The sequence below is a fragment of the Copidosoma floridanum genome, unplaced genomic scaffold (assembly GCF_036245765.1).
Source record: "Copidosoma floridanum isolate Cflo_tuat_1 unplaced genomic scaffold, Cflo_Japanese_pri ptg000037l, whole genome shotgun sequence".
In the NCBI taxonomy this organism is placed as follows: Eukaryota; Metazoa; Arthropoda; class Insecta; order Hymenoptera; family Encyrtidae; genus Copidosoma; species Copidosoma floridanum.
This window is the reverse complement of record NW_028321914.1, coordinates 418,602-439,866: the sequence shown is the minus strand read 5'-3', so window position 1 is coordinate 439,866 and position 21,265 is coordinate 418,602. Positions and strand designations below refer to the sequence as shown.

Below are 21,265 nucleotides of genomic sequence, written 5' to 3'. Positions count from 1 at the left end.
GGGCAAATAAATAAGTATTAAGACTGTTTAATTTTGCCATTTATAGTTCGATCTATTCAAAGTTTTATAATTTTTTTGTAAATATGTATTTTGCATTATCAAACAATATTTACCTCTATACTTTTATTTATTTGTAGAACTTGAAAGATGGAAAAAAAATTAACTAGAATTTGAGAACTGGCTAATTACGAATGATAAAGTAATATTACCCTATATCGTTTTCATTTGATCGATAACTTCATTCGGTCTGCCAAGTTTATATTATTGCAAATAATTAGAAATATCTATTTTTAAGTCTGAAATAAGAAGTTGAAGCTTGTTACAAGTTTTGTACAGCCTCAAATGCATGGCTCAGTCTAAATAATTATGTGTGGATGTTTATAGGAAGGTTTGTGTACAAAAAAGTTTTAAATAAATGTTATTCATATTATAAGTGTTGAAAAGTTATTTTCTGTATAAAAAGCAGCAAAGTCTTTTTTTCAAGACTTGTAATAAAAAATGGATAAAAAATTGATTTAAGACTGTATAATACGATTTATTTTAGTATTGTATACGAATCCAAATTATTCAAGAAAAATTATGCAGGAAGTTGAGAGATTTGTAAAAAATTTTATTTGCAATACAATTTTAGTACATTTAAAAAAAGATGTTATGCTAACGTTAAAAAAAAAAAACAAATTTTTAATGGTGCAGAAGACTTAGACTCTTGTTTTCAACCGTATCATTTAGTTTTTTATGAAATTTCGACAGAATCTAAACAGTTTTGTTTATTAAGAAGTAAAGGATTATTTGATCCAGAATAATTTGCCATTGGCGAACACTTACAAGAGAAATAAGTAGGAAAGGATTTGCTTTACGTGCCTCAATTAATTAATAGCATGAAAGAGCCTTTAAAAAAATCGTTACAATCATTTTTAGAAACACCTGGATTACTAAAAAAAATTTTTAATTATGTGAATGAATTGAAAAAAAAAAAGCAAAAACTTATAATATTATTCAAGGAGGTCTTTAGTTAAACAAGCACTCTAAAAAAATTATGGATCAAATAGTTCTTCCACTTTTTTTATGACGAGCTGGAAGTTGGAAACCCCTTAGCAAATTAATAGATAAGATTAATATTCTTCAAAATAAATGAATCACCATCGTAGTTGATGGAGAGGCTACACTTGTTAAATTTCAACTTGCCTTGATCCTCGGTGACAACCTAAGTTTAAATAGTATGTTTGGATTTGTTAAGTCTTTTAATACATTGTTGTGGAATATGCAAAGCTGATCATACACAAATTAAAAGTTTAACTGTGGAGGATCCAAATTTATTAAGAACAAAAGAAAATTATGCAACAGACACAATAAGACCAGCTAAAAAGGAAACTAAAATTAGAGAGACATACGTTTTTTATGATATCGATAACTTCCGCATAACTGAAAATTTTAGAGTTGATTTTATGCACGACTGTCTAGACGGAACTTGTATGTATGATTTGCAAGCGCTATTACTTACTTTTATATATATGAAAAAAATCTTTTTACGCTTAAGTATTTGAATCATAAAATAGGAAGCTTAACATTTTCGAGTGATAATCACGTTAATAAGCCACCAACTATTGCAGCTAACAGATTAAAACAAAAGTTAGTTTTTAAAATGTCAGCTGCTGAAACTCTTACTTTTTAATATTTTTTATCAGTACTTGTGGGTGATCACATTCCCAGATATGACGAACATTGGAAATTATATAAATACTTACGACGGTTGATGGATATGATTATGTCACCTCGCGTTCTCAAGTCAGATTCCAAATTATTAGCAACAATTATTGATAAGTATCATAAATTATATATCAAATTTTATGGTACACTGAATATAAAGTTTCGCAACTTAACACACAACTTAACATATTACGCGAGATTGTTGTTAGAAAATAGAACAAATATTAACTATTGGAGCATTCATTATGAAGCAAACCATTGAAGAATAAGAGCAAGTGCTCAAGTGATTAGCAGGAATAATAATCTAAAACTAACACTAGAAAAAAAACAGTGTCTCTAAATGTGCAACGTTTTCAACAATCTTAACGTTGAGGTTGATATTAAATTTGGTCTATCCGAAATAAGCAAGCCTACACTATTAATCAATGACAACTTTTCCATTTCGAGGGAGCCATTAAGGGTGGAATTTTACAATCAAGTTGAGATTTAGGGGCACATTTATACGAAAGGTACATTTGTTGTTGTTGATATGATTTCCATTAAAAACCAAGTAGCACTCCGGGAGTGCAGGCAAAAGTGAAAACTTGAACTTATGGCGCTTTGGGCACTTTTTTGGGTGAGTATTTTTAGGTGCGCTCGCGACATGAGAAATTGTACATAAAAAATCAAGTTTATCAAAGCAATGTGGGCACTTTTTGAATGGACATGAAGTATAATAATATAGAAACTATATTCGAAGGAAGTGGTTTTATTTAAATCAGTAAATATTAGTAAGTAGTAAATACAAATTTATCAATTTTTTTAACACAATACCATAGCAGCAACACAAGTCAAATGAAATATTTAAATAAATAAATTTTCCGTTTAATATTCATTTATAAAATGAATATAAAAACTCTCAATCTCGTCTGTCGCGAGGGCACGAACGAATGCCCATGCAAAGACTGCGTATCATCGTTGGTCTAAGCATTATTCCACACTCACAGTTCATGCTTGATTGCACATAGCACCGCTGACTGGATCCCACCGAGAACTACTTCGCGCGAGAATTCGAATTCAAAATCGTATGATTTTTTCAGCAGACAGTAGGCGCAGAAATTCAAATTCAAAAGAATTCTTGGTATACTATTTATGTATGTAATCATACAACATTATCTAATATTTTTAGGCATTAATTAGCCAATACATAGAAAGATTTCTTTCGAACTTGAATTTCTGCGCCTACTGTCTGCTGAAAAGATCATACGATTTTGAATTTGATTTCTCGCACCAAGTAGTTCGCGGAGAGATCCAGGCAGCGGCGCTATGTGCGATCAAGCATGAACTGTGAGTGTGGAATAATGCTCAGACCATGAGACCAACGCTGCTGCGTATAGCATTTAGCATGCAGCGCTCTCGCATACCTACACACTCTGAGTATACATATAGGTATGTAATCTCGTCTGTCGCGAGTCGCGAGAGCACAAACGAATGCCCATGCAAAGAGCGCGTATAGTATACATATGTTATAAGAATACACGCGGAGTATATCTGTGTAAAATCTCGTCTGTCGCGAGAACGGCTGAAAATGCTCACCCACAAAAGTGCCCAATGCGCCATAAGAAGTTTTCACTTCAAAAAGTTTGAAGAAGTTATTTAAGTTCTGAAAATTGACGATCGTATTTATCTTGAACTAAAAATTTATCAAAAAATTACTTTGATGAACACTTTTACTCATACATAATAGATTGGAGATCCAAAATCACTAAAGTCATCAAAATAGATGATTTACCAAAAGTGGCTCCGTGCTATGCAATCAAATCAAATAACACACATTTTATTGTAGCAAAACATTTTTTATAATTTTATATTCTACTGTAATCAGAAAAATTTTGATAAATAAAAAATTTATACACAAAAAAGCTCTACCATTATTATGTTTGCCTTCACATATATTTTATCCAAAAAATGATTCGTTTTTACTTGAGGTGACCAAAACTAGTGTGCCTTTACAATCTGCTTAATAGGTAATAATCCCAACAGTTAATGTTTAATTTTATTTATTTCTTTTATCAAGCTCATGAAAAATTGCCGTAAAATAGTGTAAGTAACTTATGTACCTTCACTACTATACACCTATCTTGGGTAGTCTGTCCAGCCAAAGCGAGAGAGCAGGCGACTCAAGCACTTGGATGCGCTGTTCACAATATCCTTGGTAAGTCCGCCCACCCAACTGTTGGTTCGTGTGATCGACCAAGCGCTTGGTGTTGCTGCTCGCCCAGCTTGGATAGACTGCCTATACTAAGTGGGAGAGCAGACGGCCCAAATACTTGAGTGCGCCGCTAACAGTAATATTGGTACGTCCGCCCGCCTACTTTTATCCAGTGTAGCTCGTCGTTGGTGATGGTGATAATTTGTGCTGTGTCTGTGATCGAATGAATTTTGCTGTGATTTATATTTGTGTTTTATTAGCTGTTCTTGGCTGACATTTTAACAAGTTTTTATTACTTATATTTATATTATTGTTCTTACTTTTATTACTCATTTATATACTGTTATTTTGTTTGTTAGTTTTATTGATACAACATAATTTCAAATCTTTTCAAACTGAAGTCTGACAACGTGACATCAGATCATCAACTGAAAAAATATAAAAAAAGGCTATATTATAAATAAACTTTTTTCAAGTGATTAAACTAACCAGAGATCAATTTTTGTAACATACCAAAAGAAGTACTTAATGTTCCTGAGCTATTTTTATTAAATAAGAGCTGCGTAAGCATCATCATTAAAGCAAAAATAAAGTGCATTCAAAAAAAAAGGAAGAAAGAGAAACAGAAAGAAAGAAATGTGAAAGTATTATTTAGGAAACATCAAAAAAATCAAATTAATTACAAAACAATCATTTTATAGAATATCATGCCTTTAGAGAGGTTAAGGAGTCAGTAAACAAAGTATATTTGAAAAAAAACAATTTCCCTGAAGAATACAGATCTTAATTTATACAAGTAAACCAAAAAAAATAGACTGATATTGCATTTGAGTCAGTCAAACAATCGAAATCTGTATCTTGGTTCACAGAAAGATATATGCAAATGACTTGTAGCTTGAAGGCTCATGAGATAAAAACAAGAAAAGAAAACTTCGATCAGTTAGCAACCAGGTTTTTCAAAAATTAGGGAAAATCAAGGCCCACTAAGGAAATGCTCTCCGGTTTACAGATGGAATCTGCAGCAAAGGTAATTTTTAACAATCAAACCGATCTTAAAGTTTTAGATAATGAGCTCAAATTTGCTTTGCTCAACCTTGTCTTGCTTGTAGTCCTGATGAAGCTATCATAAATGATAACAAAGTATAACTCTTAAAAATTAAATGTCCCAGTAATTGCAAAGACGACATAAAAGTTGATTATGAAAATTATGTCATCAAAGTTCCTCATTTGTTTTTTATGGATAAAACTTAACATTTGAAACAATCTCATAAATATTACATACAAGTTCAAGTATCGATGCACATTTTGAATTCTAAATAGTGTACTGTTTTTGTTTATTCAACCAAAGATAATGTGCATTTCATAATAGAAAGAAATGAATCATTTTAGTAGATGTAATTCCAAAGTTAGAGTTGTTTTATTATAACTATTTTAATAAATAAATACCACAAACTCATTTAGATAGAATGTAAAAAAAGCAATTTCAGATGAACGTATATATTATATTCACTAAATAAATTTGTTAATACAGTTTAAACAAATTATGATTACAAAGTTTTGTTTTAATTATTACTAAATACATGCAGTTATTTTTTTCTTATAAACGGCTCTTTGTTATTAGCTAGAACACATATTAAATGCATTACATTGTGTATTTTTTCAAGTAATTCGATATTGATGTGCTGTAGTATTATGGAAATTTTTACACGTTGCATTGCTCTTTTAGCAAAAGGTGGAAGAACGAGAGTGCACTCTTTTTGCAACAGTTTCGTTTTTATTTGTGGTAATCCTTTATCAGCCATTACCTCGTCTCCTGGTTACAACAAATTTAAAAATCTGGTGTCATTTACTATGAAACTGTCTGTAGCTCGTCCTCCATAACCTTGCAATATAGATGTTATTAACCCAGATGGACTAATCCCAGTGAAATATTTAACGGTGAATCCTCCTTTATAATTAGAATATATGAAGATTCTTCGTTGAAGTGTAGGAGGCGTAACACAGTGCAGTTCTGTGCAATCAATAATGACTCTACAGTTTGGGTGATTTTTAAAACTGTCTGGCATTGTATCTCTCATCCCTTTTTTAAGATGGCCAAAATATTCAGCTTTTAGTTTTTTAAATCAAGGTTTTTTAATATACTGAAAAAATATCTGAAACATTATATCTTGATATTTGAAACAAAATATTCGAAACTGAAAAACTCAGTTTGGGTTTCCATTTTATTACAAATAGTAAGAGCCTGTTTGTGTTGGACAATTTTTTGAAGAATTTAAGTTGCCCATCTTCTCCTGGAACAGTCAATCTAAGTAAAACATGAAATAAAACTGTTGAGATTCCTGTTAACTTTTTCATTGACTCTTTGCTTTTTACGCTATCAAAGTCATTAAAGAAAGATTTTATTTCAGAGTCTGGACGGGGTAAAGCATTTTTGTATATTTTAGGAAGAGTTTTACTTAATTCACTGCTGTTGTAACAAGCATTTTTTCTTTTGCAGGAGGTTTACAAGCAACTGTTATGTCTGCTTGAGTTCATGCATTGTTATATATTATCCATTATAGCTATACATACACAAGTAATTAACGACTTTTAAATTTAAATATTTGATTACTGTTTTTTAAATTATTTGGTCTCACAATACGTAACGTCAACTAATAAACCACTTATTTCAGTAATTTTTTTTGATTTGTAGTAACAAAAATATTTTTAAGACTAAGATAATATGTGTTTAAAATTCAAGGTCTTTATCGGGTTTTGTTGGGCGCATTAAACGAAATATAGATCGCCTTAGCTAACTGCATTGTATTTAGGAGTTTCTAGCGTGTGACTATAGGACTAGATGTATGTGTGTGTATGCATGGGTGAGAGTGTAGCTCTGCGCAACGTGTGCACTGATACACGCGATGTGCGGAACAGTCTTCTTCGTACATGGCTAGCGGACAGATGTGTTTCATCGTCTTTGCTCCTGCAGCTCCTTTTTACGTGTTGCGCTGCCGACGCGTATACCAGCATAACTCTGCCATCTTTTTCTTTTTGGTTATTTAAACACCACTGTAAATTCAGTTTTATTACTTACCTCTCTGTTCACAACTAGTTTAATAGTTCTCATCTACTGCGATTGTTTTCTAAATCTATTTTCAAGTGATTCGATCCAATACGCTCAATAGTGATTTGTAGGTCATATAAAACCTTTTATTATTTGCTTGAATAAAGTAATTTGGTTGTGTTTATTGTTGTTTATAATAAGTGCAGTGTTGTGTGTCATTTTATTTTAACATCTACTACGGCGCCCCTTCAATGCCCGACGTCCTTTCCCCAACCTGGTGTGCTCCCAGTCCCGGCAAAAAATCAACCAAAGACCAGGAGCTTTACTGGCTTTTGACCTTTTCATACATTTTTTGGTCCTTCGAGCCAAATTGGGGGTGACGAGGTTTGGGGAATAGGAGGTTGCGTGGCATACCTCTCCATCTTCTCTTTGTTGAATCTCGGCTAACCGTATGTATCGGCGGCCATCTTGGCGTCGCCTCGTGCTTTCGATAGAAGGAGAATTGGGAGAGGGAGAGTAGTGCCCTTGCGTACGCGTTTTCTTCCTCTCTCTCTCTATCTTGCAGTGCGGCTGCTGTGTTGTGCCTTATACACACACGCGCACTCTCTGCGCTTTCTTTTGAGCACGCAGTCTATCTTGCAGTGCGGCTGCTGTGTTGTGCCCTATACACACACACACGCACTCTCTGCACTTCTGTTTTCTCTTACATCTCTCTATAAGCATTAATTTAAATGCTTAAGTCTCATGTAACATGAGCACCTTTTTTTCTTGTTTTGTGTGTTTGTTGATGGTAACCGAGTTAACATTGTACTCACTCCACTGGTCCCGTTCTAGACACACCCACATACATCTACGATCCCAGGTGGGGTTTTCGCTAGTTTCTCCATACCGGGCGCTTCCCCGGGTGGCGGATAGGGGCATCCTCTTAAAATAAGAGGTGACGATGGGCAGCTGGGGTGGCTCTCTGTGGTGGTGGTCGGGGGCGTGGATCGAGGGGCGTGTGTGGTGTTGGCGTGCGTATCTGCGGCGATGTGGACGGGGGACTAGTGTCCCATGCCTCCATCGGTGTGGATGCATGGGCTGGCTCTGCTTATGCTCCTTGTTCTTCGCTTTTTGCTGCTTCCGTGGGTGATACTCCATTGCTTGATGCGGGCCAACAAAAACTAGCACCCGTCGTGTATAGAAGTAAGTGGTGGTTAAAACATTCTTCTCAGATACATGCATCACACACTCTTACTAAACAAACACAGGGACACTTACGGATTGTTCTGGGTTGCGTGTGGTGGGTCCTTTTCCGGGCTTGCGTTGGGGGCCCGGTGACGGGTGAAGCCGGATGATGAGGCCCGGGTAAGTCTGGGTAACCACATCTGATATGGCTGTACGTCTCAGAAACAAAAAAGACGTGGTGGGCCGACTAATCTAGGCTTACTACCACTGAGGAGGCTATATGGCGGCACCTTAGTGCCTTACACCAGCCCGTTTTGTTGGGTTGTCTGCGTGGTCGTGGGATTGTACACCTGCCGCTCGTCTCACTAGGATGACCATTGTGTACCAACAAATACATACATTACACAAAAACACCATTCTTACACTTATTACTAAACACCAGGGCAGTCTCCGTAGGTGGGACTGAGGGAGAGTGGCGACTCCTGGCCGGCCCGAGCAAGTAGCGGTTTTCTCTGGTAACAGAGAGGGCTGCTGAACTGGTTTTAACCCTTTCCAAATACTTATTTCCAGAAAAAAAGGGTAGTGCTGGCCCTCGCAGGTCAGTACGACATTAAAAAAGATGCCGATATGAAAAACGTCAATGCAAAACAAGTACCCCAGGCGGTAACCTCTCTGAGGGAATCCGCCGGCAGTTCCGATCCGGTGAAAGCCCGGGTGACTGACGCAGGCCCCACGGATTCTGGGGGGGGGGGGGGCACAAAGACGTGTCTCATGGCCAACAGGGACTGCAAAATGTTCCATGGCCTTTCCTTACAGACAAAGGACGACGAGGAAGCCTGTCGAGTATAGGCACTAACGACACCGAGGTTAGCAACGTGTCGGTATTTAGCCACCAGACCCAGGAAGAGCTTGCCTCTTTAGAAGAAAGTGTCACTAGGCTTAGAGTAAAGCGACAGCAAGTTGCTAATAAAGTCCAATCAGCAACGAATGACATTACAGAGCCGCTACAACTGATTAATGATAAGTACGGCAATACAGCGAACGCTGTTAAAAATGGGCTCAAAGCGGCGCTTAAGCATCTTCAAGAGGCAGAGGTGCTAAGGGAACGCTGTCTTACTGAAGAAGATTTGTCCATTAACGCTTGGAAGATGTCATTTGAATTCCTGCAGTGGAGGGAAAAAAGGCGAGATAATTTCCGACGGCATGTACAGAAACGAACCCTGAACACTGCCTTAAAGGAAATAGAACGAAGTAAGAGAAACAGGAGCCCATCGGACAGCCCTGAAAAACGCCAGCATACTATGTCTTTTGAGAAAAAGAAGACAGGTAGTGGCAAACAAGAAGAAATTCCCCTGAATGACAAAAAAAGCCAGAAGAAAAAAGTGGACGCCACAACAACAGTAGTAGTGAAGATGGTTGAAGGACAGACCTTTGCAACGGTGCTGAAGACTAGGAAGGCGAACTTTCACCCCGATAAGGCTAAAGTGGCAGTCCAAAGTGTTGTCACTACAAAAAAAGGAGACATATTATTAAGGCCAAAGGTGTAGAGAATGCTACGGCATTCTCACAGCAAAATAATAGTCGGTAGCAAGACAGGGTACTGTCAAAATAAGCAGCAGAAAAGTGACTTAAGAGGTCCAAGACCTGGATGCCATTGTAGAGAAAGATGAGGTCAAAAAGGCTTTCGCTAGGACTTTTGGACTTAAGAGCCAGAAGCCAGAAGTAACTCTCTTAAAGCCAAATGCCAGAGGACATAGGCTGGCTTTAATCAAGGTGGACGAAACAATTGACAGACAAGTAGAAGAGGAAGGCAGGTTACGAGTTGGCTTTGTAAGCTGCTGAATTCGAAGAAAAATCGAAGTAACAAGATGTTACAAATGCCTGGGATATAGACACGTCTCGGGCAACTGTAAGGAATAAACAGATCTAAGCTTTGCTTCCGGTGTGGAAGCACAAACCACCGGAAGAAAGAGTGCCTAGGTCCAGCACGGTGCTTTCTTTGCCCAACAACGGACAACAAGCACGAAGCAGGCAGCGGAAGCTGCCCTCTATTTAGAAGAGCCCTAAAAGAGGCCAGGGATAAGGCCCAAGCAGGATGAAAATAAGGCAGAAAGGCCTTAAGTTGAAAGACAGGCTTATGTGGACCCACGTTGCACTGGGTACTTCTTACCTTTCAGCAAGGGAAAGCATTAAGCTTATAGTGGTGCTAGCTAAGGAGGCGGCCTACTATGAAGCGCTAGACAAGGTACTGGTACTCAGGGACCCCGAGTCCTTTTCAGGACTCGAGAGCATCAGCACCTCTAGCAAATGGTGGCGAGCTAGCTCGTTAATGCTGTGAGACGCGATGGTCTCCCTGGTGGCTCCACCCTGAAGTAATGCTAACGCGGTTCCGGGGTGGATTAAAAGCCACGCGGCAAGGGGGGGGGTTTAGTGGGTATGGGTGGTCTAATAAAAAAAATCCACCGAGTCCCACACTACCGCTGTCCCTGCGGTGTGCCTCAATGCATTTCCCCTCCCTCCACAAAAAAAACAAAAAAAAAAAAAAAAAAACATACATCTACGATGAAGCATACACCTAGGGCGTCACTACCATTGCTGCAACTTGCTGGTGCAGACCTCCACCTCTGTAAGCCCACCTACGGCATCTACACCTTTGCTGCAGCCTGCTGGTGCAGGCCTTCACCCTCGTCGTGCTGCCGCCGCTGGCATCAGTGCAGCTTACATACTGTCAGCGCTACTGCTTCTACATGCTGGTACGGGTCCTGTCCATGTCATCGCTGCTGTTTGCTAGCTGCTGATTCACGGAGTACACCGTTCGTATTTAATAAAGATCAGCGCAACACGTCAATAAAGTAAAACCGTCCGTGGTTTAAGAAGTGAAAGAAGGTTTTGGGTTATGAATGGTGGCTGGTTGAGTGAGGATGGAGGTAAATCGAAAAAGAAAGGGGAAAGGAAAATAGTCCCCACCTTCAGATTAGGTTTTTGTTTCCGCACCTTGATATTATCTGTTTCTCGTTCTCTTTTTTCTTTCCATCAATTCTTTTTTTTCCCTCGCACTCCTGTAAACAAATTCAAAATGGAAGCTTTTACTTCAGCTTAGTATGCAACATATAATAAGATTAGGAATTCTTACGCGAATTTTAAGAAGTTAGGCCAAGCCAAGATGACTTGCGGGCAGGCGACCGCTCGGCTTAAGCAATTGGACAATGCCTTTTCTGAATTTCAGTATATTCATAGTCTAGTCTGGAGCCAGGACCCCCCTATCGCAAATGATCACCCTTATTTGAAGGACGACGGGTATCCTAGGGGTGAGGAGCAATATTACTTAAATTTAGGGGATTTTACCGATTTCATTGATAGTATCAGAGTTCATATTGGTTGTCATGACCCTCCTATGGGTAGCGATCCAGTTTCTTCGTATTCGAGCCTTCCTCTGGTAGATCTTCCACAATTTTCGGGAAGTATAGAGGATTGGCCTCATTTCCGTGATGTTTTTAAAGCTTTGGTCCATAACAAAGCTGAAATTTCTCTGGCAATTAAACATCATTTTCTGCGGACCCAAGTCAAGGGTGAAGCTGCAGATTTGATAAAAAATATTCCACTTACGTCAGAAAATTATAATCAGACTTGGACAACTCTAGTGGACTACTACGATAGTAAAAGGAGGTTAGTTTCCAGCTATGTAAACTCGATACTCAACGTTCCGTCTATGAAGAATAGCTCCTCTGTTGAGCTCGAACAGCTGATTAGCCAAACTCTTAGGCCTATTGCAGCTTTAGATAACCTTGAGCGCGCTGAACACGGTTTAGAAGATTTGTTCATTGAAATTGTGTCCAATAAATTGGACTATGCCACCGCCAAGGATTGGCAAAGGCATTTAGGTAGTTCTACCGACCCTTCTACGCTGGCTCAGTTTAAAGGTATCTTAAATAACCATTCGATTTCGTTGGAATTTTATATTTCTAAGCAGAAACCCTCTGTTGCGCATCTATCACCCAAGCAGGAAAAACAGAAAGACACCACCTTTGTTTCTTCGTCTCATCACACTACGTCCACAAACCTTGTATGCCCTTGCTGTAATGGTGAACACCATGTTCAATTATGTGAGGTTTTTAAGTTCAAGCCATGGCCAATTAAAAAATCTATTCAATCCAAGGCGAAACTATGCCTCAACTGCCTTGGTCCGCACAAGTTCGGGGAATGTCGTTCTACCACTCTTTGCGCCTTCTGCCAACAAAAGCATCATACTCTGATGCATAGAGATTCCAGTTCTTCTCAATCTCAAGAAAAAGATGTTGACTCAAAAAACACCACCAAAGCTGACAAGGCTCCTGATGCTAAAGTCATTTTAGATACTAGTTCTGCTTGTTGCTCCAATACTGTGTTATTGGCTACTGCGAGAATCCAAATCGTCTCTCCGTCGGGTAAAGTTCTAACAGTCAGAGCACTCGTTGACCCGTGCTCTCAAGCATCGCTTATATCTAGGTCACTTGTCCAGATGTTAGGTTTAAAGCCTCAAAAAACTAGTGCTATTTTGATGGGACTTGGAGGAGTAGTCAAAGCAAATGCTACTCAATTAATTATGTTCAAAATTAAGCCGCACTTTGAGTCCAAATTCTCTTTGGAAAGTAGCGCTCTTGTCATAAACAGAGTGTCCTCTTACCTTCCGCCTGCCATTAGTCAAAGAGTGCAATTGGATTGTTTTAAAGGCATTCAATTAGCTGATCCATACTTCTTGAACAAAGATTCCGTTGATCTCCTTCTTGATGCTGTGACTTACGTGACTATTATCGAGGGACCCATAATAAAGAAAGGTCCTAACTACCCCACTGCTGTAAAATCATCAATCGGTTGGCTTCTATCAGGTGCTATAAGTTCTCTCAGTACGGTCCAAAATCAAGTCGTATCTCTCAATATTTGTCAGGAAGATAATGTTAGCGATTTGTTGCAGAAGTTCTGGCAGGTAGAAGAGCCTCTGAGCTGTAAGATTATCCTTACTAAAGACGAGCAGATATGCAAAAAAATGTTCGTCGAAAACTACACTCGAGATGAAGCAGGGCGCTTCACAGCGTCCCTGCCCTTCACGGATTCTACAGACGTTTTGGTAGCTTCGCGGGAAGAGTCATTCCAGTTAGCATATTTCTGCGTCTTGAATCTAAGTTCAAACTGAACCCAAAATTGTTCGAATTGTACAGGGAGTTCATACAAGAGTACATAGATTTGAACTATATGTGTTTAGCTGACCAAAACTCGACAATTTGGTACTTCCCGCATAATGGAGTTCTAAGCCTTTCAGGATCGTCACCTAAATTGCATGTAGTTTTCAATGGTTCAGCATTCACAAAATCGGGTGTTTCGTTGAACTTTATCCAATATCAGGGACAAAACCTTTTAGCTACGTTATTTGATCTTATAATGAAATGGAGATTCTATTGGTTCGTCTTTTTCACTGACGCAGAGAAAATGTTTTGTCAGGTGAATGTTCAATCGGCAGATCGACCCTTTCAGGCTATCCTTTGAAGAGAAGATCCTTCGCAACCTCTATCTACTTACCAGCTCAATACCGTTACTTACGGCTTAGTTTCTTCACCCTTTCTTGCCTCTCGGGTATTGAAAGAATTAGCTGTCCTTTACCATGATACTCTTTCTCTTGGAGCAGAGATTTTGAATACTGAAGTATACATGGACGATTTCATATCGGGCGCTGATACACTCACAGAAATTAAGCAAAAGGTAGAACAGCTGGATGTTCTGACCAAGCTAGGCGGTTTCAAGTTACGAAAATGGTCAAGCAACTCCAAAGAGATATTAGCCGAGATCCCTGAAGACTTTCATTCTTCCAATCCGCTTAAACTGCAAGATGACCATGAGGTCACATCAGTTTTGGGTCTTAACTGGAACTCCGATCTCGATAGTTTCAGTTTTAAGGTCAACTTACCATCTTCTCCTCCAATTTGGACTAAACGCAGTGTACTTTCTCAGTTAGCCAAATTTTTTGACCCACTTGATTGGATTTCTCCCGTAATTATTAAAGCTAATATGTTACTACATAAATTATGGTTGCTGAAGGTACCATAGGATGAGAAACTTCCTTCTAATCTTTTGAACGAATGGAGTGAGTGGATCAATGAAGCCCAAATCTGGGATCAGATTAGAATTCCGCGTTGGAATCATTTCCAACCCGTTGATCCGATAATATAAATCCACGGCTTTGCTGATGCTTCTAAACGAGCTTATGCTGCGGTTCTCTATCTTCGTACACTTACAACAGACATGGTTTTTACTTCATTAGAAACATCTAAAACCAAGGTGGCACCACTAAAGACGCTTAGCATTCCTCGTCTCGAGCTGTGTGGTGCTCACTTACTTTTGAAGCTAGTGAATCATCATGTCTCAACTACAAAGGTTCAGGCTTCGGCTATTCACCTATACACCGACTCTATGGACACTTTGTGTTGGATACAGTCAATTCCATCTAAGTGGCCTACCTTCGTTGCTAATAGGTGTTGTGAAATTCAAACGCGGGGTTCTGCCCAAGCAACTTATTGGTCAGAAACTTTGGTTTGTAGGGCCCGATTTTTTGAGGAGTCGTGAAATCGTTTTTTCCGACATTTCACCTAAAAATTCTCCTGAAGGTGAAGACACTGTTCTGAATGAAATGCTTTCTGTAAATGCATTAGAATGCCAAGATAAGTTACCAGACACTTACTCCGCTTACAGAAGTTGGCATAAATTACTCAAGGTTACAAGTTACTGCCTAAGGTTTATATTTAGGTTAATTTTCAAATGCCAACGTACTTTAAACCGAATAAAGTCTGCTAAAGGTAATGACGTTGAAATTTTGACGTCACAAGAGTTGTCTTTTCTGGATCTATCCGATACTTTAGGGTCAGATAGCCATTGTTTGACATTATCAGGACTGGAAAATGCTCGATTAGTTTGGGTTCGTGTTCATCAGATGTTCCGCTTTCCGCACGAATACCGTATACTTTTAAAAAACTCGTCTTTATCTGAATCCGAGCAGGTTCCATTAAATAAAAACAGCAGCATCACCTAGCTGAATCCTATTCTTGTCGATGGAGTGATTAGAGTAGGGGGAAGACTTGGAAAGGCTTCGATCTCTAGCCAAACGTAACACCCTTTAATTCTTGCTCCCAAAGATTATCTGACCACTTGATAATTAATTATCATCATAATTTAGTTTAACATGGTGGCACTCTTTTTTCTTTGACATCTATTCGCCAAGCCTACTGGATTGTGCAAGGGAGTTAAGTAGTTTGTAATAAAATCTTCAAATGTACCCCTTGTATTCGGTATAATGCCAAACCGCATGTACAAATTCGAATGATGGGAGATTTACCATCATCCAGAATACTGGAGTGTCCAGTGTTTTACTAAAATGGGTGTGGACTACGCGGGTCCCTACGCTATCCGATTGACTAAATCGAGAGGAAAGGGAACTCAGAAAGGGTACATTTGTGTTTTTATTTGTATGGTCACTCGAGCAGTACACTTGGAAATGGCGGAAGACTACTCTTCTGAGAACTTTCTTGCTGCTTTCAGTCGGCTTACATCCAGGCAAGGGTACTGCTCGCAATTATACAGTGATAGGGGTACCAATTTTGTAGGTGCATCTTCCGAATTAAAGGAGACGCTCTGCCAGTTTTTAAGGTCGTACAACCTCAGCAATAAATTGCTGAAAGCTGGAACCAATTGGCATTTCAACCCACCTTCGGCGCCCCACTTCGGTGGTTTGTGGGAAGCCGCTGTTAAATCAGCTAAACGGTTGTTAAAACGAGTAATCGGCAACCAGGTGCTCACCTTCGTAGAATTTTCCACTCTCTTATGCAAAATAGAGGCGTGTTTGAATTCTTGCCCCCTGGTTCCACAATCAGATGACCCTTTCGATTTAGAGGTACTCACGTCTGCCCACTTCCTGAGCTACAAACCTGCCTTGCTAACCCCCGAACCTCAGTTAAAAAGAGATGAATTTAACCCTTTACGACGATGGAAATTCATTTCATCCTGTCTCCAACATTTTTGGAAGAGATGGGCTAACGAGTATCTTGTGTCATTACAAGTTCGTCAAAAGTGGATTTTCAAACAAAGAGCAGTTCGAGTCAATGATCTAGTACTAATTCTCCAAGAGAATACTCAACCTTCTCATTGGCCTTTAGGCCAGGTGACTCAGGTATTCACAGAATCAAATGAATCTGTTAGAGTTGTCGAAGTCCGTACCGCTACCTCTACTCTCACTTTACCAGTGGTCAAGCTCGCGCTAGTTATACCAGCCGAGGAGTTTGATGTTAATAGTTAGCAAGTTTCGTTATTTGTAAAAGGACAGCGGTCTTTAAATCTTTTAAATCCACACATTCTCATAAGTTTATTAAAAGGTGATAATAATATGGGCTTCCTTGATTACATTTTACAATTATTATTTTTTTATTATGTAGTTAGATATAACACTAAAAACAAATCACATACTTGGTGTGCTGCCCGTTAAAGAAAATTCCCTCGCCTCTACCCGGGAAATTTGTAGAATTGAAGTGACTAACATGATTATTATTTTTGTTTATAACTATTAATAAGTTCAATTTTTTGTTATCTTCTACTTGGTCTGTCCTTCTGTCATTAGACTCAGACATACCAACCCGGGAAAATGTTTAAAATTCAAGGTCTTTATCGGGTTTTGTTGAGCGCATTAAACGAAATATAGACCGCCTTAGCTAACTGTATTGTATTTAGGAGTTTCTAGCGTGTGACTATAGGACTAGATGTATGTGTGTGTATGCATGGGTGAGAGTGTAGCTCTGCGCAACGTGTGCACTGATACACGCGATGTGCGGAACAGTCTCCTTCGTACATGGCTAGCGGACAGATGTGTTTCATCGTCTCTGCTCCTGCAGCTCCTTTTTACGTGTTGCGCTGCCGACACGTATACCAGCATATCTCTGCCATCTTTTTCTTTTCGGTAATTAGAACACCACTGTAAATTCAGTTTTATTACTTACCTCTCTGTTCACAACTAGTTTAATAGTTCTCATCTACTGCGATTGTTTTCTAAATCTATTTTCAAGTGATTCGATCCAATACGCTCAATAGTGATTTGTAGGTCATATAAAACCTTTTATTATTTGCCTGAATAAAGTAATTTGGTTGTGTTTATTGTTGTTTATAATAAGTGCAGTGTTGTGTGTCACTTTATTTTAACACCTACTACGGCGTTCCTTCAATGCCCAACGTCCTTTCCTCAACCTGATGTGCTCCCAGTCCCGGCAAAAAATCAACCAAAGACCAGGAGCTTTACTGGCTTTTGACCTTTCCATACAATATGTTACCTTCAGATTTTCGATTTGAAAATTGATATTTATTTTATTTTAGTTTATTTGTTAGTTTTAAAACAAATAATTATTTGTTAATTAATTTTTTTAATTTTTGATATTTTTCAGCTATTTTACATTAAAAAATTTTTTTTTAATAATAGCTTATTAATATAGGGTTCTATAATAGTAGTTTTTCTACGAGTTTGAAAAGTCTTTGTTTGCGAACCGAGAGGTTTGCGGCCCGAGCCGAAGGTGAGGTCCGTAACGAGGTTCATAAAGGAGACTTTTCGAACGAGTATCGGAAAACTGCTTTTTTGCCCGAGGAAGTACCAGCCTCGCAAAACCACGCGAGGGCGGAAAAATTTATCTATTAATTTTCATTGCTTCCTCTTCTTTTTTAGTTGCTTCATTTGGGACTTAAGTGATGTTTTGAGTTTAAAACGTTCATCACACTTAGCAGAGGGAAAGTTCAGGGAGGTGTGAGAAGGCTAAATATAGTGATTATATTGCCCACATATGTATATATACACATGTATGTATATATATATATATATACATGCTTTTACAAATACCTAACCCCTTCTTTTTTCTTGTCTCTTTCAAAATTCAACAAGTTAATCTAAAAGAATAACATCATTAAAAAAAATTGAGACATTCATACGGATCATTTAAATAAAACTTTAGGTGATTTTTCCATGAGGCCACGTGTTCAATTGAGATTCTTTTAAATTAACCATAAAAAAAAGGGTACAGTCAAACGATTGAAACGATTTAAAATAATTTAAAGGTATTTCTTACGTTTTTCCGCACGTTTGAGGTTTGAATAAAATCTATCATAAAATCTATGTGTGATGAATGTCCTGAAGTGTCATTTACTGTCAGGTAATAATATTATATTGAAGTTTAAGTGGTACCACAGGATAATTTCTCTTAGCCGATAAGATATAAATATATTTTGGGTATTTTATATGAACTAGGAATAAGTATGTAGGAATATGTGACTTATGTGAACGTGACGTGTGAGATGTAATTAACGTGGAGGTAGGACGTTATTTTAAAATCATTGGAAGATTCGATGAAAGCGCACAGTCTTATACTGGCCAATTTGGTGGCACGTTGAGCTATGGGTTTAATTTAAACTTTTCTTATTGACACACTGTATTATTTACAGTTGATTACTCATCAAATATTGAAATATTCATCAAAACCACATTCAATGTATCACACACTTAATGTGAGCAAGTATACTTATTCTAAAAGGATCTCACAGGACAGGGGCATGCTGGAGGTGTAGTGCAAAGGGCTACGTGGCACGTGACTGCTCCAAAAAAGTGAGCTGTTACCAGTGCGACAGCGTGGTGCCAAGGCTGGACATCAGACATATTGCCAAAACTACCAGATGCTGACACATCGTGCACTTCGAGTGTCTGCGGGAGATGCTCAGCGCAGATGGCGTGTAGAAAAGTACAGTGCCTACGCCATTTTGCACAGTGATACAGATGTTGTGAAAATACAGAGGTAGCTGTTGCCACGTACAGGGAAGCAAAGAAGGCCTTGGTGTGGGTGATTAAGGTGAGCAGTAACCGATGCTGGCATGAATTCATCTCTGAGGTGGATAAAAACACGTGGGGCCTCAGCTACCAGATCGTGCTAAAAAGAATGCACGGCTCATATCCAGCGGCGCCGATGGAGCCTTCTTTCTAAGAGAAAGTGGTCTCTTGCCTCTGTCTAAATCATCCTAATAGAAGGTGAGAAGACATAACCGTAGGCCAAGTGCCTCTCTTTACCCTTGATGAACTGAGGTCGATGATTGCAGAGACGCTGGGTGGTAAGGCTCCCGGTCTGGACGGGATACCATCCAAAGTCCTCAAGGTCGTTGCCGTGAAGGAATCACACGACTTGCTGGAATCGCATTACTAGACTCGCACAGATTACCTGACCCTCAACGTTCAGGTGAAAGTACCCCCTGAACCCTGATCGACCCCCAACGTCAGACGCCTCTCTCTTGGTCCGTTTTTCATGTCGTACCAGAGTTCTCGATCCTAGAGACAGCTGTCCAGTATATTTCTAAGATAGTCTGGTACATTCTGTCACTTTAAAGCCCTTATCATGTCGGACCATTTAGACGAGTTAAAGGTATTTTTAACGTTAAGAATCACCAGAACGCACACGCTTCTCGTCTTATGTAAGGGTTTCCATGCTTTGCTAACTGACTCAAGAACCTCGGCTACAACCATGGCCGTCGAAAATCCTCTTTTAAACCCGTACTAGCTGTCCGAGAAACAGATCTCTATTCTGGATTCGTATCAGGCTCTCAAGCATTTTCTAGGATTGTCCAACCTGCCTAACGGTCAAAATGACGAAGGAACCAGGATAGATCATTTACCCTTGACCAAAAGGACGAGCCTTTCGATCTTCCAGTGCTCACGGAACAGCCCAACGCGCATGCACGAATTAAATATGTTCAGCAAGTTGTGTGATTCCTTCGTGGCTACGACCTTGAGGACTTTGGATGGTATCCCGTCCAGACCAGGAGCCTTACCACCCAGCGTCTAATGATGAGCAATTTCCGACGTGTTGCTTGGGTGAAAAAATGCAGCCTACAAAGAAGCGCTAGAAAACGTGTGCTGGTCCTCAAAGACCTTGAGTCCTTTTCACCTCTAGCGACTGAGATTGCTAATCTTGTCAGATAAAGTTATCTCCCTGGTGGCTCTACCCTAAATGTTAACGCGATTTCAAGGTATAACTAAGGCCACGTGGTATGGGTGGGGGTTTAGTGGGTATCAGTGGTCTAATAAAAAAAATTTGGTGAGTCCGACACTACCATTGATCCTGTGGTGTGCATAAAGGAATGTATCCTCTCCCTACAAAAAAAACAAAAAAAAAAACAACTTATTTTATTTATAATTGTAAGTCTTCGTACACAATATTGTTTCATGGAAGATATATTTATATTCTTATATAAGCTGCCGTAAAAGTTCATAAAAGTATTACATTATACTTTGGTACCAATGCATCTACTGTCCACTGTTTTTTTTTTTTTTTTTTTTTTTTTGTGTTACGTTCTAATCTAACCAACATTTTGCTTGGAACTTAAAAAAAATTTACATTTTATGACTACGTGGAGTAAATCATTTTTTAATGATTGTACTATATACGAAAAAATTTTGGTGGTTATTCTTCTTATTTTATGTCTACTGAAAAATTTATGAAAAACTATGCAGCATGCAAATTTGTAAGATGATAAATATTGACAAAAATATCTTTTTAAGCAAATCATGATTTACTTAAAATTTTTATACTTTGATACACCATAGTGGTACTTTTTTATAGTATCTCCCTGCAATTTCTGCAAAATACTTTTGTTACATTACATACAATCGTATCAACGTTTTTTTTAAAGTTTGCACATAAAATAGAATACTATTTGTTGGTCAAAATTTAGATTTGGTGCTATTCTTGAGTCAAAAAATGTTTAACGATCAAACGATTTACTCTGTAATGAAGAGTGGAAGCTAAACAGCTGCTATACTAATCATAGCCTACGGTTTTCTTTTGGTATATGTGCATAGCTTTTTTACATATAACACAATCTTATACTGTATCATGCATGTAAATATAATTAGTCAAGGAACAAAATTATCACAATCATAAGCTAAAAATTGGATTGTATACAATAAATGTATGTTTTCTTATTTCTTACCTGAAGGACTCTAATAGAGACGTTATTAGTACTAGCAGATGTAAGATGATTTCTGTATTATTTATTAAAAAAGATAGTGAGTCCTGATGACATTTTTAAAATAATTCAGTACCGTTGCGAGAGTAAAG

The 21,265-nt window shown here is 38.4% G+C and overlaps 1 protein-coding gene across 3 annotated transcripts in view; it reads right to left on the bottom strand.

The window, feature by feature from the left end:
- Positions 1-21,265, bottom strand: part of aay (phosphoserine phosphatase) — a 392,153-nt gene that overhangs the window by 120,100 nt on the left and 250,788 nt on the right. The window lies entirely within an intron of this gene.